The following is a 17512-nucleotide window of genomic DNA, read 5'->3' on the forward strand; positions in this document are numbered from 1 at the left end:
AGATTTAGACTATGAGAATGGCTATAATGGGCATTAAGATGTGGAACTTAAGAAATGTAGTTATATGTGGATTTACATGATGTTACAAATAGATGTGAAAATATGCTAGATTAGGAAAATTCGATCAAGTGTTCATGAGATGAAATTAGATGTTTAAATGATGTTATAGTTGACATTGTACATACATTCGGCCATCTAATTGAGTATGAAGGTAGTGTTAAATCTAATTGTGATGCCCATTCGGAAGTGGATATATATATATACACATAAGTATGCCCATTCGTGAGGTTACCTTTGATTATGTGTATAATCGACTAAATGGGTAATTAGTGAGGATGGTTGCCGAATATACTAACAAACATATGCATGTGTAATTGGATTATAAATATTTAGCAAGGTGGTTAAACTAGTTGATTTATTGATTAAGCTCAAGGAGTTAAAGGAGGAGAATCAAGCAAAGGCAAAGAAAAGATCATCGAGTAGCCGAGTTGGAACCGTCTTACCCAACACAAGGTAAGTCATTAAGCATATATTTTGTATTAATTTAAATGGTCATAACGTCTATGTAATGATGCTGAATTGAATGATAAATATATATATATACATGTATGCATGGGGTGATGAAAGTATTGAATGAAAAAGAAAAGAGGTGAGATGTATTGAGTTGTTGGTTTCGGCACTAAGTGTGCGGGTGTAAACATTTATGATCATGAGATTGGCACTAAGTGTGCGGGTTCAAATTGTATAGCACTAAGTGTGCGAGTTTGATTATATAGCACTAAGTGTGCGAGTTCGACTATTAAGCACTAAGTGTGCGGCTTATTATACATTCTCTAATAAATATATATGCTCTAAGTGTGCGGCCTTATCGAGTCAATCATGGACAACGGTATGAGTAAACACCTTGAGCTCATGAGGAATAGACATTTTATTTATATTTGGGATTGAGCTTGGTAAGTCTTGAACCTATGTGGTGATTATACTTGAAGATAAATGCATCCAATGTCATATGGTGTAATGTATGAAATGTCAAAGTAGGGCTTGGTATGAGATCGAACCGAAATGCCTAAGGAATTATAGCACAGTTTGGGTATGGATGGAGGATTTTAATCCCGCATTATTTATTTTCTCTTATGATATATTATTACTGAACGGCAATGTAATGCTTATGACTTACTGAGTTATATACTCACTCGGTGTTTGCTTGTCACCTACTTTAGGTTTCTTGGACTCGTCTTTTTGCATGCTCGGGACTGTCATCGAAGTCATCACACCGGCTAGCAACTTTTGGTATCTTCTTTTTAGTCGGTCTAGGAGAACATTTCGGCATGTATAGGCTAATATGTTCTGTTGAAATTTGGTATGTAAACTTTTAGCCATGCGAAAATGGCATAAATGTTCGGTTGGATTTGGTTCTATAATGTTAGGTCGCAAGTCTTGGAAATTCGATTTTTATGCCATATGTCATGGTTGATTATTTTTGGTGTTAAAATTCATGATATGGCAATAGTGTAGTAGGGAGATGTTTGACAATGATTAGCCTTTGGCATGGCTAGTCATGATCATAATTTGTGATATGTATGATGAATTACTAGTTAGATCAAGGAGAAATCACAAGATAGGCATAGTTGCTTTAGTAATAGATGCTGGCAGCAGCACTGACGTGAGATTGAAAAATCACTAAAAATAGTAGGAATGGAATTAATTAATGAATAAATTATGTAATAGAAGCTCGATGAGTCTATTTTCATATAGAAGAAATGAAATGATCATATGAGCTGTATGTTAGGAGATAATTAAACTCTTGTGAAACAGGGCCAGAGCGATTTCCGGATCCCCTGTCCCGACTTTAGAAATTCACCCTAAATTAATCAGAGACAATTAGAAGTCATGCTTTATATGTATAGATTCCATTTTGAGTATAGTTTCATTATAAACCAATGGCATAAGTATTGGAGCTCTGTAAAGGGAGATATCTAAGTCGTAATGCACAAGGGTCAGAGTAGTCGAACCCAGGAACAGGGACGACTTTAACCAATAAACTGTACCAATTGGCCCAGCCAAAAATTCTACAAAAATTCTACCATATAGATATATAAGTCTAGTTCCGGAGAAAATTTACGGAACTAGATTTCGAGTTTCAGAACTCAAGATATGATTTTTAATGCGACTCGTACGCAGATTGGCAGCTTGTCTGGGAAATTTCTAATAAGTGGTTTGAAGTCTGTTAACACCTCGTGTTCGACTCCGGCGACGGTCTCGGGTTTGGGGTGTTACAGCCCGGGTGAATAGAATACATGCTGTTATGGGCTTCAGAAAGAATATCATTCTTCAAATCTGAATTATTCGGAACACAAATTCTATTGCGATAATACAACATGCTTCCATCATCAATACTATATTCTGAACTCATTTTGTCTCGAACCATCTGTTTCTTCAGCACTAATTTTGGATCATTTTTTTGCAACTCTCGAACCCGCTGAAAGAATACATGTTTCACTTTCAGCTTTGCTTACACAGAACCATCTTCATTAATAGATAAATGAGTATTTATAGTTCAAAGTGAAAACAAAAACGACTTTTGACTGAGTGTATCTGCCACCACATTAGCTTCCCCGGGTAGTAATCAATAACAAGATCATAACCTTTTAACAACTCGAACCATTGTCTTTGTCTCAAATTCAACTCCTTCTAAGTCATTAAATACTTCAGACTTTTATGATTTGTATACACATAGCATTTCTCACTGTATAATTAGTGCCTCCAAATTTTCAAAGCAAATACAATTGCAGCCAATTCAAGGTCATGTGTAGGATAATTATTCTCATGCGGTTTTAGCTGTCGAGAAGCATAGGCCACTACTTTTCCCGACTGCAACAGTACACAACCCAATCCATTTAAAGACGCATCACTATAAACAACATACGGTACACCCGATTCTGGTTGAGTTAAGACTGGAGCTTCTGTTAGCATTTTCTTCAATTGATCAAAACTCTGTTCACATTCATCAGACCAAACAAATTCAACATTCTTCTGTAGTAATCAGGTCATCGGTGAGGCAATCATTGAAAAGTCTTTCACAAATTGGCGGTAATAACCAGCTAATCCCAAGAAACTTCGTACTTCTGTTATGTTCTTTGAAAATTTTCAATTCACCACTGCAGTCACTTTACTTAGACCTACCCGAATCCCTTCAGCTGACACAATATGACCCAAAAATCTGACCTCATGTAGCCAAAATTCACACTTGCTAAATTTTGCATATAACTGCTTCTCTTAAGGTCTGTAACACAATTTTCAAATGTTGAGCATGCTCAGATTCTTCTTTGAATAAATCAGTCTATCATCAATAAATACAACCATGAATCTATCCAAATAAGGTTGAAAAATCTGATTCATCAGATCCATAAAAGCTGCAGGAGCATTTGTCAACCCAAATGGCATAACCAAAAATTCGTAATGACCATACCGGGTTCTGAAAGCAGTTTTTGGCACATCGTATCCTTTAACTTTTAATTAATAATACCCAAATCTACGGTCTATCTTTGAAAACACTGCAGCACCTTTCAGTTGATCAAACAAATCATCTATACGAGGCAATGAATATTTATTCTTGATTGTAACCTTGTTCAACTGTCTGTAATCTATACACAATCTTAATGAGCCATCTTTCTTTTTTACGAACAATACAGGTGCACCCCAAGGAGACGTACTTGGTCTAATAAACCCTTTGTCTAATAATTCTTACAACTGAGTTTTCAACTCTTTTAATTCTGCTGGTGCCATTCTATACGGTGTTATGGATATCGGAGCTGTTCCTAGAATCACATCAATCACAAACTCAACTTCACGATCTAGCAGTAAACCCGACAATTCCTCAAGAAACACATCAACAAATTCATTGACAACTGACAGCTGTTCTAACTTTGATCCAGAACCCCGGGTATTAAGAATATAAGCTAAATATGTTTCATTACCTTTCTATACCATTTTTTGAACTGAAAAGGCTAAAATAATTCTGACATCATCTTTTATATTTTCAAACTCAGTTGAAATTACTTCTCCTGCCTGGTTTTTCAAATCAATTCATTTCTCTCGATAGTTCACTACAACATCATGTTTTATTAACCAATCCGTTCCCAAAATAGCATCAAATTCCCGAAAAGGTAACATCAAATCAGCAAGAAATTCACAACCTTATATTTTTAGTGGACAATTTCGACATATTAAATTAACTAGTACACTTTGTCCTAATGGATTTGTGACTTGCACGTCATAATCAGTAGATTCAACAGATAATTTATTCTCTGATGCTAATGCAGTGCAAACATAAGAATGTATAGATCCAGGATCAATTAATGCATACACAGAATCATCAAAAAGATAGAAAGTACTAGCTATCACATCTGAAGTTGCAGCCTATTCCCTTGCTCGAATGGCATATGTATGTGCAGGTGCTCGAGCTTTTGATCGAATAATAGAATCTCTTATTCCCGAGTGACTAGTTCCCGCTGCACCACTTTGACCCGAACATTTGCCTTTCTAACAGGTAACTGTTTGTGTTTCTTTTTGTTCTTCCTTTGACAGTTTGGGGCAATTTCGAATAAAATGATCGGTACCCCCACACCTATAACAAGCTCCTATTCTACCCTAACATTCACCAATATGAAACCTCCCACAATTTTTACATATAGGCTTGGAAAAATTCTGTACACTGCTAAGACTAGCCGTAGGTTAAATAGTTACTCCAACATTTCGTTGAGTTGTCTTACTTTTATTCAATCTTTCTAAAGTTGAAGTAGGTTGGCTAGAATCATCTATGAACTTTTTAGCTGAAACTGTCGATATTGATCTAGAATAACTCCTCTTGAAAGATTCTTTATTCCGACTCTCTCTTTGCTTCTTTCTGTTATATACTTATTCCACCTTCTGGGCTCGATCTGACAGAGTAACAAATTCTCAAATTTCTGTGCCTCCAATTATCATTCTAATATCATTATTTAACCATTCCTCAAATCTAATACACATTTCTTCTTCAATCGACACAATATCTCGAGCATATTTACTGATATATACAAATTCTTTTTCATATTTAACCACCGTTCGATTTTCTTGTCACAAGTCAAGAAATTCCCTCTTCTTCTTGTCCAGATATCTCTTACCGACATATTTCTTTTTGAACTCACCCTGGAAAAATTCCCAAGTAAGCTTCTCTTCAGATGCTACTGCTTCCATAGTTTCCCACCAATTATATGCTTCTTCTATTAATAAAGAGACAGCACATCTCAGATAATCATCCAGAGAACAAGCCATTTGTTTAAGAACTCTTACCAAACTTTGTAGCCAATACTCAACTTTTACAGGGTCGTTATCTGATCTACCTCAAAATTCTTCAGCTCCAAACTTCCTAAGCTTTCCAATCAGAGAACGCTTACTAGATTCAGTTGTCGAAGGAGGTGGAGGAGCAACCGGGGGTGCCACAAGTGGTGCAGTAGGGGGAGGAGGTTGTTGAGTTTGAGTTCTTCCTTGCATTAGATCAGTAAACCACTAATTCATCACTCCGTATATCATATTTTTAAGATCTTGTTCTTGAACTAGAGAGATTGAAACATTACTGCTTGTTCCTTGTTTAGAGGTCTGTACTATACTGTTAGCATCTTCCTGTTCAGCATGTTCAAGTCTATCTGACATCTTTATAATCTATAAAAATAACAAGAATCAGATCAGATTATACACATCACACTATCACAAATTTATATGGCATGTATTTCCGAACAATTTACTCATTACATTCATTTCGAGAATTGGCTAAACCGAAGCTCTGATACCAACAAATGTAACACCCCTTACCCGAGACCGTTTCCGGAGTCGAGCACGAGGCATTACCTGATTTAACTTACTAGTTCAGAGTATAAAAATTTACTTTTAAAATTAATTCACTCACGTTTATTCAATATGTCTCTAAAAACGAATATCAAAACCCTAAATCATGCAATAAAAACGGTTCAGGTCCAAACCGAGAATATTAAAATTTTTTCGAATACTTAATCAAATTAAAACAATTCATTTGCCTCTTCACAATAAACCTGTCCACCTGCGCAATAGTCACTAATTTAATTATAACTCGAGTTATGAAACTCAAAATTTAGATCGTAAATTTTTCCTAAAACTAGACTCATATATCTTCTTACCATAAAATTTTCAGAATTTTTTACTTTAGCCAATTAGTATAGTTTATTCATTAAATTTTTCCCTATTTCACTATTCAACAGCTCTGACCCCTCTTCACTAAAAATTAATTATCTCAATGTACAAAATTCAAATAACATTCTCGTTTGTTTCTATTGAAAATAGACTCACTAAAAAAAATCTAAACATATAAATTATAACTCCAAATCCTTTTTTTACAATTTTTAATGATTTTCTAAATTCAGAACAGGGGATTTCAAAAACTATTTTGATCATGTCTCTCTAAAATTCAAATATCTAAAAATATAAAACTCTTTTGCTTACTCTATTTCTTTCATATGAAAATAGACTCATGTAGCTTTAATTCTATATCGTATTCACTCTCTAATTCAATTTTCATTATTTTTGGTGATTTTTCAAAATCACATCAATACTGCTGTTCAAAAACTGTTCCATTGCAAATTTTTACTCTTTTATAATTTCTTGCTTACACAACACAAATCACGTTCTTATGTAACCAATTCAATAGTTAATTCATTATCAAAAATTTACTTGCTACTCCTTAGCCATATCATAAGAATACACACAAAACGACCAAGTCCTAATACATGCCATATAAATCAAAAAGTTGTTTAAGAAAATCTACTGGATTAAATCTAGATAGTGTGATCGTTGATGTAGATCCGATCCTCCGAACATATATACATCAATTTACAAGAAACAATAAACACACACAAGTACGCTTGCAGAAAGCTTAGTAAGTTCATAGGCTCATAATAAAATCTTACCAAAATTTCACTAACAATATTAATAAACAAATAAAAATTCAACATTTCCTGCCAACTACAATCTCAAACAATGAATTTACTCAATCGAACTCAATATCAGATGTCAACTTATATTCCAACATTTAGCTTCAATTACATTTTTAAATACTTTTCAAATTAAGGATCGTCTTACGGATTTAAGTATATCGTTTGCCTGGTGCCACGATTTGCTTGAATCTTTTTCAATATTATAACTCAGTATGGTTTCCTTCACTGAAATATCATACCTACTTTTCACAACTAAATATGGTTTTTCTCATTGAAACACCATACCTACTTTTCACAACTCAATATGATTTTCTTCACTGAAACACCATACCTACTTTTCACAATTTGCCATGAATTCAACATGGACTTATTCGTCAAGTCATCACTGATTTCGAAACGCATGTACTCAATCCTTCGTATCCCTTAATTTGAACTAATAACCTCATTTTTTTTTCATTTTTACAATAATCATTACAATATACAAATTGATACAATGTCATTCCCACATTAACAATTAATTATAAAAGTCCAGCCGTATGAACTTATCTGGGCCAATTTGTAGGAGTTATAAAAGTTGAGACTAATTTGATACTTTCTCTTTTCCGCATTTATCTTCGGATTCCCAATATGGTATAAAAATATGAGAAACCAGCTTGTTTCAGACCTCCTATGGCGTTTTTACTGATAAATTATGAAATCTCTAGATTTTTCACTATTGTCTTTGTTTTATATATTTAATTTGTAAAGTTTTCAATTTTGCCCTTGTTTCTCCTTACTTTCTTGCTGATTTTTCTTGCCCAACCGTCCAGCCCATATAATTTGGGCCTAATTGCCTTTTAAATCCCTCCTTATTAGTCATTTAAGCTATTTAATCACAATTTAACAAATTTTGCACTATTTTCAATTTAATCCTTTTTAATTAATTGACTATCCAAACGCTAAAATTTTCTAACGAAACTTTTATACTAACTCGATAACACTCCATAAATATTTATAAAAATATTTATGACTCGGCTTATGAATTTGAGGTCTCGATACCTCGTTTTAGACCAATTTACCTATTAAATTCTTTTTAAATCACAAAATTCACTAATTCAAAAATTTTTCTAAATTCACACTTGACCCATAATTATTAATTTATTAAATTTTAAAACTCACTGGTCAGATTTAGTAATCTCGAACCCCTATTTTTGACACCACTAAAAATTAAGCTGTTACACTTGAAGACTTGTTCAAGTCGCATTCAAACCCCTCTACAATTGGTGGCTTTATAAATTTACCCCAAGCCTAAATTAGCAAAGTTGAAACTATCAACCTTGCCACATGTATGGCCGGCCAAGGAAGGGCTCTTTGGTTGATAATTTTAACTCTTTTTAGCAGCCCTTTTTAGCTATAAAAACCTCATTAGGTTGGTCATTTGAAAAACACACCTCAAGCATTCACATCTTTCCTTTCTTCTCTCCACTTTCTCTCTGCTTTTTCATTCCAAAATTCCCTTGCTCTCTTGGCGATTTCTCCTATTGAGAAAGGGGCATTTATTAGCTATTTGGAGCAACAATTAAGTGTTCATAGAAGCCTTGGTCAACAAGGACAACGGAGAAGGACAGAGCAACTAGTTAAGCCACAAAAAACACTGAATTTGATTCTTTTTCCCTATCTCTTTAATTTCTGTTGTTGTTATGCTAAGCATATCTATAAATATTTATGTTGTTGAAATGGTTAATTTAATCAATTTAGCTTGAATTTAATTCGTGTTAGGTTGATTGCATTTTGTTTGTTAAAATTATTGAAATTGTGTTTATGTTGTTATAGGCCTCTGTAAGATGCTTGATTAAGTAAAATCATGACTAAGTTATTCTTGCATTACAATTGTTAGGTAACTAATGAATTAATTATTTAAACGGATTGAAATTGTAATTAATGAACACAGTACTTAATCAATGCATGTTTAATCATCTAAGGTAGCTGAGAGTTAGATTAGCAACGGTATCTGACGATACATTTGCCTTGCATAACTTGCAAGATTATTGTGATTAAACTTTTTCAAGGTAAGGATACTTTGTTACCTCATATAGTCTTTTATGTGCTTATTAAATCGAGTTATTTTTTTGAATTGACATAGGTAAATGTACAGGAGATTATTTTGATTTAATAAGTACGTATGTGCAACAATATATTTTCCTATTAAGATTTGTTTAATCGGTTGAATTAACATAAGGATATAGTCAAAAGATAAATGGATTTTGGTACGTGAGTATGTTCATAAGTTAGCAAATTACTGAGTTGCCGTGAACTTATTTGTAACAATATAAACATGAGTTTAATAAATCCTAAGTTAAGAAATGTAATTAATCTAACACAATTATGTTATCTTGATTAAAATCGTAGTTTGAAATCGTGCATTTGAGATTTATTTATTTAGTTCACTTAGTTTAAAATCTTAGTTTTTAGTCACCCTCTTCAAATAAAATATTTTTCTTTACCAAAGTGTTTTAAATAGTATTCATAAATAATTCTTTTCACAGTCCCTGTGGGTACGATAACTCGACATTTATTTGTCACTTTATTACTTGTTGCGATTGTGTACACTTGCACATTTCCGTCATTCCAGGATGCTTTCTAACTACTAGTGTGGTCCATTTCCCAGCCATGAGAAATACAATGGAAAACATCTGGAACCCTTTGAAGGGTGTGCAAATCTCGAATTTGGGTGAAAAACGTTTTCTATTAAAATTCTTTAACGAATTGGATATTAATCGGGTAATTACAGGTGCTCCCTGGACTTTCAATAATCACTTGTTGATTATCCATAAGATTCAAAAGAATGAAGATCTGATGTCTATTCCATTAGTGTACTCAGGCTGGTGGGTTCAGATTCATGATTTGCCATTGGGGTTTTTTTAGAGATTCCATGGCGGCACAATTTGGAAATTTCATTGGAAAATATCTGGAATATGATATGAAATAGTTATCCAACAGCTACAAAAATTATCTACGCATCGGAGTCCAGATTAATGTCCGAAAGCCTCTGAAAAGAAGAAAGAAAACTATGATCTCCAACTCAAATTTTACTTATGCAAAGATCAAATATGAAAAATTAACTTTGTTTTGTTTCTTATGTAGCTGCCTAGGCCATGGAGAGAATTTCTGCCCAATGAGATTAAAACATGAGATGCAGGAAATGGAAATGGGTTGGGACTTATCATTGCAGGCTCAGCCACAGAAGGCTACTACAGTAAACAACATTTAGCTAAGGGAGGAGGGAGAGGATGATTTTTTTAGGAAGACACATTTTGGGCAGTAATTTGGCCAAAACTTAAGGCACAATCAGGGGAGAGAATCGTGGGCTAATGTTAATCCAATTCTTGGAATTAATTTAGAAGGCACCAAATTACAGATGATTTGATTGGTCAACAAAAGGGGTAGGAATCATGCCACAATGTTGGGAAAGATTGGGTGGTAAGCAAAAGCCAACAGATAGGGTTTAATTTGAATGGTGATAAATTAAGGAAAGATCCGATTGTGGTAGGCCCTTCTAATAGGTTGATTTGACGATTATGGATTGTGACTTAGAAGATGATCCAATTGTTAATAAGGAAAAAGAGACAAAGGTTTGATTATTTGATCTCTAATGTTTCTACTATTCAAGATTCATTAGAGATTATTCATAGGCATTCTGCTCATTCTCAACAAATGTCGATGGTTGCCAGTGGGTAAGCCGACCGAAAGAAATGAAAATATTTTACTAGAATGTTCGTGGATTTGGGAGTCTGCGAGTAGTTAGAAGACTTCAGCATATGTTGAAAATTTATCATCCCCAATTTGTCTTATTTATGGAGACAATTGAATACAAACAAAATGGAGAACATTAGGAGACTATGTGGTTTCTTTAACGGTGTTGACGCTCCTGTTGATGGTACATGTGGGGGTTTAAGCATAGGATGGAATGGGGGACATTTAGTTACTCTTACAAGCCTCTCAAAAAATCATATTGATGTTAAAATTCAAGAAGCAGAGGAAAGTCCACGATGAAGGTTTACAGGTTTTTAAGGGCACCGGATGTAAGGGATTAATCAGCGACGTAGGACTTACTTTGACATTTGGGGAGAAATAATACACTACCATGGTTGGTTAGTGGTGACTTCAATGATATTCTCTTTGCGCATGAAAAACAAGGAGGGTTGTTAAGGGAGGAGGCTAGAATGGAGGTATTTTGTAGAACTTTGGATGAATGTCAATTGGGAGACATTGGATTTTCTAGGACGTGGTTTACATGAGAGAGAGGACACATAATGGAAAAAAAATTAGAGAAAGAATCGATAAAGGGGTTACTACTGATACATGGTTACTACTTTTCCCAGCTTACTCATTGAGGTATCTACCTCATTCTTTCTTAGATCATTGTCCTTTGCTTATTAATACGGAGGCTGAAGAAATGGGTAAAAAAATTGGAAGGTTTCATTTTGAAGGTTGGTGGGTTTTAAAAGAGTCATGTGAGGAAGAGATAAGAATATTGTGGGAAGAAAGCTCAGGTTCTTTTTAAAATCGCATTTCAGCTCTCACTATTGGTTTGCAAAATTGGGTAGGTAAAATTAAGCACAAAAGAGGATGAAATGTGAAATGATTAACAAGGACTTGAAGAGTTGAATAGTTATGATAGATTGGAAGAGACTTTGGTTGAGCTTGTTGATGTCAAACTACATCTGAATATGGAGATGGATAAATAGGAGAGGTATTGGGAACAACGAGCGAGAGTGGATTGGCTAAAAAAGGGAGTTAATAACACCTCATTTTTCCACAATTATGCTTCTCAGTGACAACGTATTTATCATATTCGAGGATTACAAAAGAATGATGGTTCTCTAGCTATGGGTCGTATTGAGATTGGGAATATTGCTCGTGACTATTTTACTGACTTGTTTGCTTCTAGAGGGTTGGCAATTTGGATCATATCCTATCGAGGGTACCTTATTGTGTTTCAGAAAGTATGAATCAAAGTTTGATGGCTACATACACAGAGGGAAAAATTGTTGAGGCATTGAAAGGAATGGGTCCTATAAAAGCTTCAGTTTTAGATGGATTTTTGGCATTATTTTATCAAAAGTATCGGCATATTATTGGTAAAGATACTAGTGCTTTCTGTTTGGATATTCTGAATAATGAAAAATCTTTGGAAGAACTAAACAAAACCCACTTAGTTTTAATTCCAAAAATTGCAAATCCTCTGAATCTGAAAAGCTTTCTTCCTATTAGTCTTTGCACGATTATCTGTAAGATTATTGCCAAGACAATTGCCAATTTAATACAAAAAGTTATGAATGTTTTATTGATGATTCTTAGAGCGCTTTTGCACCGGGTAGACTCATAATTGACGTGTTACTGGCATATGAGGTGCTTCATTCTTTCAGGAATAAAATATTAGGGCGAAAAGGCTTCATGGCTCTATGAGGAAGGATTATGATCACGTGGAAGGCCTTTCCTTAAAGGTATGATGTCAAAAATCGATTTTGCTTGTCCTTTTATTGATTTTATTCTCCATTGTATTAGTACAGTTCGATATTCAATTTTACTAAATGGAGAATGAGTAAGTTTGAAACCATTTAGAGGACTTCGACAAGGAGACCCCTTAAGCCCTTACTTATTTCTGTTCTGTGGAGAAGGGTTATCTTTGTGTGCGCTTATTTTATCAATAGAGTCTTTCTAATGGAAAAAAAAGTCACGGGAAAAGAGCATGCGCTGGTGTGATTAGATGTCTTTGTGTGCGCTTAAGGAAGAGGGTGGTATGTGATTTCGTAATTTGTCTTTTTTAACGTTGTATTATTGGCCAAACATGGTTATCATTTGTTACGTAATCCTAATTCTTTACTAGCACAAACTTTGAAAGCCAAATATTTTAAAGACTGATTTTTTAAATTCCAAGTTAGGAAATTTACCTTTTTTTCCCTGGCAGAGATTATGGACTCCAAAAGGGCTCCTTCTGAAGGGTTTGGGTTGGAGAATTAGTGATGGGAGGAAGGTCTCTATCTGGGAAGATGCTTAGGCTCCTGGAAATGATGATTTCAAAGTTCAGTACATGGATTCTAATTTGAGTCTAAGTACAATTGCAGACTTGATTGATGCCAATACAAGAAAATGGAAAGTTGATCTGATTCGTAATACCTTTATGGAGAAGGATGCAGAGAAGATTTTATGCATTCCTTTGTCCATGAATCTGCATGAAGACCATATCATCTGGCGTGGTGAGCCGACGGAGGAGTATTTGGTTCGTAGTGGGCGTAAATTTCTTTTACAAGATGGACAGAACCAAGGACAATTAAATTACAGACAATTTTACAAGAAATTGTGGAATTTAGATCTACCCCAAAAAATTAAAATTACAAACTGGAGGTTTTCCTGTAACTATTTGCCTACTTTTAGTAATCTACACTTTAAAAGAATGATGGGTTCTGCCACTTGCCAAAGATGTCAAACTGGAGTAGAAGCGAGGGAACACTTGTTTCGGGAGTGTTCTACAACAAAGGAGACATAGGAGAAGTTAAGTGTTAGTTGGCCTATTGCAGATGCAAATACTGAATTCAAAGAATGGATGAAAAACATTTTTGATTCAAATTCCATGGCTAAGTGCAGGTTGATAGCATGTGCAATGTGGGCGATATGGACATCAAGAAACAGATTTATTCATGAAGGAGAGTAGAAATCAGGTTTTCAAATAACAGATTTCATGATCAACTACCTTAAGGAACTTGATGGGTTTAATACACACTTACCAAGGAGAAGGATACACACGGACAAATGGGTAGCTCCAAACGGTTTGATGGTAAAAATCAACTTTGATACTACGTTTAACAAGCAAAGGAATGAGCCTTGCTCCGGGTTAGTGGTTCGAAACGAAAGAGCAGGAGTTATTTGTTCAAAAAAGTCATGCATAAGAACATATAGTCTATTTTTGCAGCAGAAGCGATGGCGTGTCTCCAGGCAATCAATCTAGGGTTAAATCTCAGATTAAAGGCGATTAAAATTGAAGGAGATTCTCGTTCGGTGATTTGTAAACTGCAAGCAAAGGAAGAAGACAGATCTGAGATTGAAGTTTATATTAAAGACTCTAAGCAACTAAATTTAGGCTTTGGATATTGTGTCTTTCGATTTACCCATAAAGAATCTAACAAGGTTGCCCATATCCTAGCTACAGAGGGAATCAAAAAGAGGGAGACAACTTATCAGATGAATATGGTTCCTTCTGTTGCGGAGGAAGCGGTGGATGCCGATCGAAGATGGACGAGGTCCATGAAGGAATGAAGAGGCAAGAGTGTTCAAAGAGAGACTGAATATGGTCTTGAATAGACAGATGGATAGATGAATACAGATATACATTGAAGAGAGTTATTGTTTCTGATGAAAGAGTAATGGAGCATAATGGTGAAGATATTTTTGCGGTTTGCCAAGACTTTTTGTTGCTTTTCAGGAGAGGGGTTGATTAATGGAGAACACCTGGGATAGGATATATCTCTAAAGCTTCCCTGTTTGGCAAACTGGATCTAAGTTTTTGTTTTTTGGGCTGTTTTAAGTATTTGGTCTTTTTGTTAACAACTCAGCTTATTAAATTTGGGCTTGTTTTATTATGAATAAAGATCTATATATTATATTCAAAATAAATTTCAATTCTCACCTAATGATAATTACAAAATTCATTAAGTTCTACGATTTCTAAAATCTGATATGGTAAATATATATATGTGTAATACAATGTCAATTTGTTATTTTTACATATTACTCACTAAAAATCTAGTTAATTGATTAATGATTGTTATTTGTATTAAGATTGAAATTTTAAAATTCGAAAAGTATAAAGACTTAGAATATTTAGTTGGAAAATATGAACTAAATCTATAATTGTATGCATAGCACAAGACTAGTAATTGAATTTAACCAAACATATTTAACTGTTATTGTTTCAGTCATGACTAAAATTTAAAAAATAAAAAAGTTCAGAGAATAAAATTGATCAAATTAAAGTTTAAAGATTAAATCCATAGCTTTTGCAAAATACAGAGACTAATAGCATAATTTAATCAATTTAAAACCTTAGTAGTATTATTGAATTTAAAAATATTAAACCTTGTATTAATAAATAAGAATCGTATTTTTTTATACAAATCTCATCCCAATGGTGGTGGTAATTTATGGAAATATTGGTTTTTCTAGAAATTTATATTTTCATTTTATAGTTTTTGATATTCATGAAGAAATATTTTAGAAACTTCTTCTAGATATCTGATGTCACATAATTTAATCTTTGACAATACATAACTAGACAAACAATCTTGATCTTTTTTATCAGTGTATCCACAAAATTTTTGTTTATAGAATATAAGTTAACCCTTTTAATAAATCTTTGGGAGTTTGAATCTGGTTGATTAACCGCCTTTTCTGTTCTTTTCCTTTTTCTGGTTCTTCCCATCTTCTTAGGAATTGTAAAACATCTCCTTGAAATGTTCCAACAAAGCAGTTTAAAATTTTTTTCTTTTGACCACATGTGTTGTTAACAACTATAGTCATAGATTGTGCCTAATCATCTATGGTTTTTTCATCGTCTGCTATAGGATTATTAGTTAGATCTAAATATATTCATTCTTGGACAACATTTCTTTTATTTAGATCATTTATTCTATGTGGGATTGGTTGAGTAGATGATTCTCCTAAATTTTCAGATTTTATTTCATTAGTAGCAATATTTTCGGTTTGATTACCAAAATTCTAGTTGTATTTTCCACTTATTCATAGTTTTTATGAAAATATCTTAAATAATCATCTTTTTGAAGATCTGACTCTAGTTTTCTTTTTCTATGAGGATTATAATATGTTTGACTAGTATCCATTGGTTCTGGTATTTGTATATTTTCTTCTTCATCTGTTGAAGTATTTTCTTCATCAGATTTATAACTTGTAACATTTATATCTTCCAAGTTTATAGAATTATCAGAATTTTTATCAAAATTATTAGAACTACTATTATTTGTAGTGTCATAGTTTAACATATAATGATAATTAAATAATGCAAATAGGTGATAATTAAATAATGCAAATAGGTCTTTATGTTTTTCATAAAGTTGCTATATTAGTTTTAGTTATTCTATCCTTTCATTTTTATCAAATGTCTTAGTGAATTTATTCTTCCAATGTTCTATAAGTTGTTTATAGGATTGGAAATCATATTTTTGTTGATAAGTATATTTTCTTTTCTGTTTTTCAGGTTTTTATGTCTTTTATTTTTGGAAGACGATTCTTCAGAAGAAGTGTCTTATTCTTCTGACAAAGTTAATATTATATTACTATTTAGTATAGATAATTGGTTTAACTCTAATAAATTTATTGGGATTTTCTAATTTAATATCACAATAGCTAGGGCTATTTTTCCATAATTTTAATGGTTCTTCACCAAAATTATTATCTAATATTTTAAACAACCAATGACTTCTTTCAAGTTGTTTAATTTGTTCTTTTCTTGGTGGTGTAAATTTTTTTATCACAAACAAATTTATGATTTTCTACTAATGATATTTCTATAAAAGTTTTTTTCTACTGATAACATAATTAAATTTTTATCAATAGAAAATAAAAAATGTTGATATATAAATTTATTACCTAATAATATATCTCCATGCATCTCTGGAAAGCATAATATTTTAGGTATCACAAATCTTACATTATTTATGTAGATTGGTACGTTTCTAGCTTTATATTGAATTATGGTTTCATTACCATCTATTCCTATGGCTCTTATTGGATGCTTAATAGGTTCCCATTTTTCTAAAGGAATGACATTTTTTCTGCAACTACTAGTTGTAGCTCCAGTATCTAATAAAGCATGTAAAAAATATATTTTATACTCTCTAAATTGAAATGTAATTTCAATATATGTGTAATATTTCCTGGATTGGAAATTTGAAAATGTAATTACATCACTTGCTCCAAGTTTCATTTGTTGGATTATTATCGAAGTTTGTATTTCTTCCATTCTAGTGTTTCTAGAAGATACAGAGTTTCTACTTGGTTCTGTGGGAAAAATAGGAGTATGAACTGTTTTCATTCCTATCAGTGTTGAAGATATAGAACTTCCACTTGGATTTTCCTCATCTTCCTTTATTTGAGTATTTGTGGGTAAAACCAAATTATCATTTGTATTTGTTATAGCTGTATTTTTAAAATATAATTTATCTCCTAATGACACATATTCTATTGTACTTACTTGTTTAGAAGTACTTGCACTACTTATCCTATCTATCATCCAATCTATTGGTATTGATAAATCTCTTAAATATAACAATTTTGGTTGTATTTCAGTAGTGATTTTATTAGGTTCAAAGAGTTCAATAATTTTATTATTAATTTCTTTGGTTTGTACTTCAACTGTATTAGTATATTCATTAATAGAAGTCCAATTGATTGCTAGATCTTTTGCTAAGTCATTAATTTCAGAATTTTTTGTCTGCATTCTAAGATATAAACAT

General features: G+C 33.0%; 1 long non-coding RNA gene across 3 annotated transcripts; it reads right to left on the minus strand.

The window, feature by feature from the left end:
• Positions 1-4283: 4283 nt before the first annotated feature.
• Positions 4284-14530, minus strand: LOC107949488 (uncharacterized). Of its 3 annotated transcripts, none has more exons than XR_001697761.2 (6): positions 14153-14530; positions 13772-14054; positions 13164-13513; positions 12938-13048; positions 5616-5700; positions 4284-5521 (listed from the first exon to the last, which is right to left on the minus strand). It is a non-coding gene; the product is annotated as an uncharacterized lncRNA (long non-coding RNA). The 3 variants fall into 3 exon arrangements; XR_001697762.2 differs by having other exon boundaries at positions 4284-5261; positions 5356-5700; XR_001697760.2 differs by having other exon boundaries at positions 4284-5700.
• Between the last annotated feature and the right edge of the window lie 2982 nt (positions 14531-17512).

The sequence above is a fragment of the Gossypium hirsutum genome, chromosome D03, assembly GCF_007990345.1.
Source record: "Gossypium hirsutum isolate 1008001.06 chromosome D03, Gossypium_hirsutum_v2.1, whole genome shotgun sequence".
In the NCBI taxonomy this organism is placed as follows: Eukaryota; Viridiplantae; Streptophyta; class Magnoliopsida; order Malvales; family Malvaceae; genus Gossypium; species Gossypium hirsutum.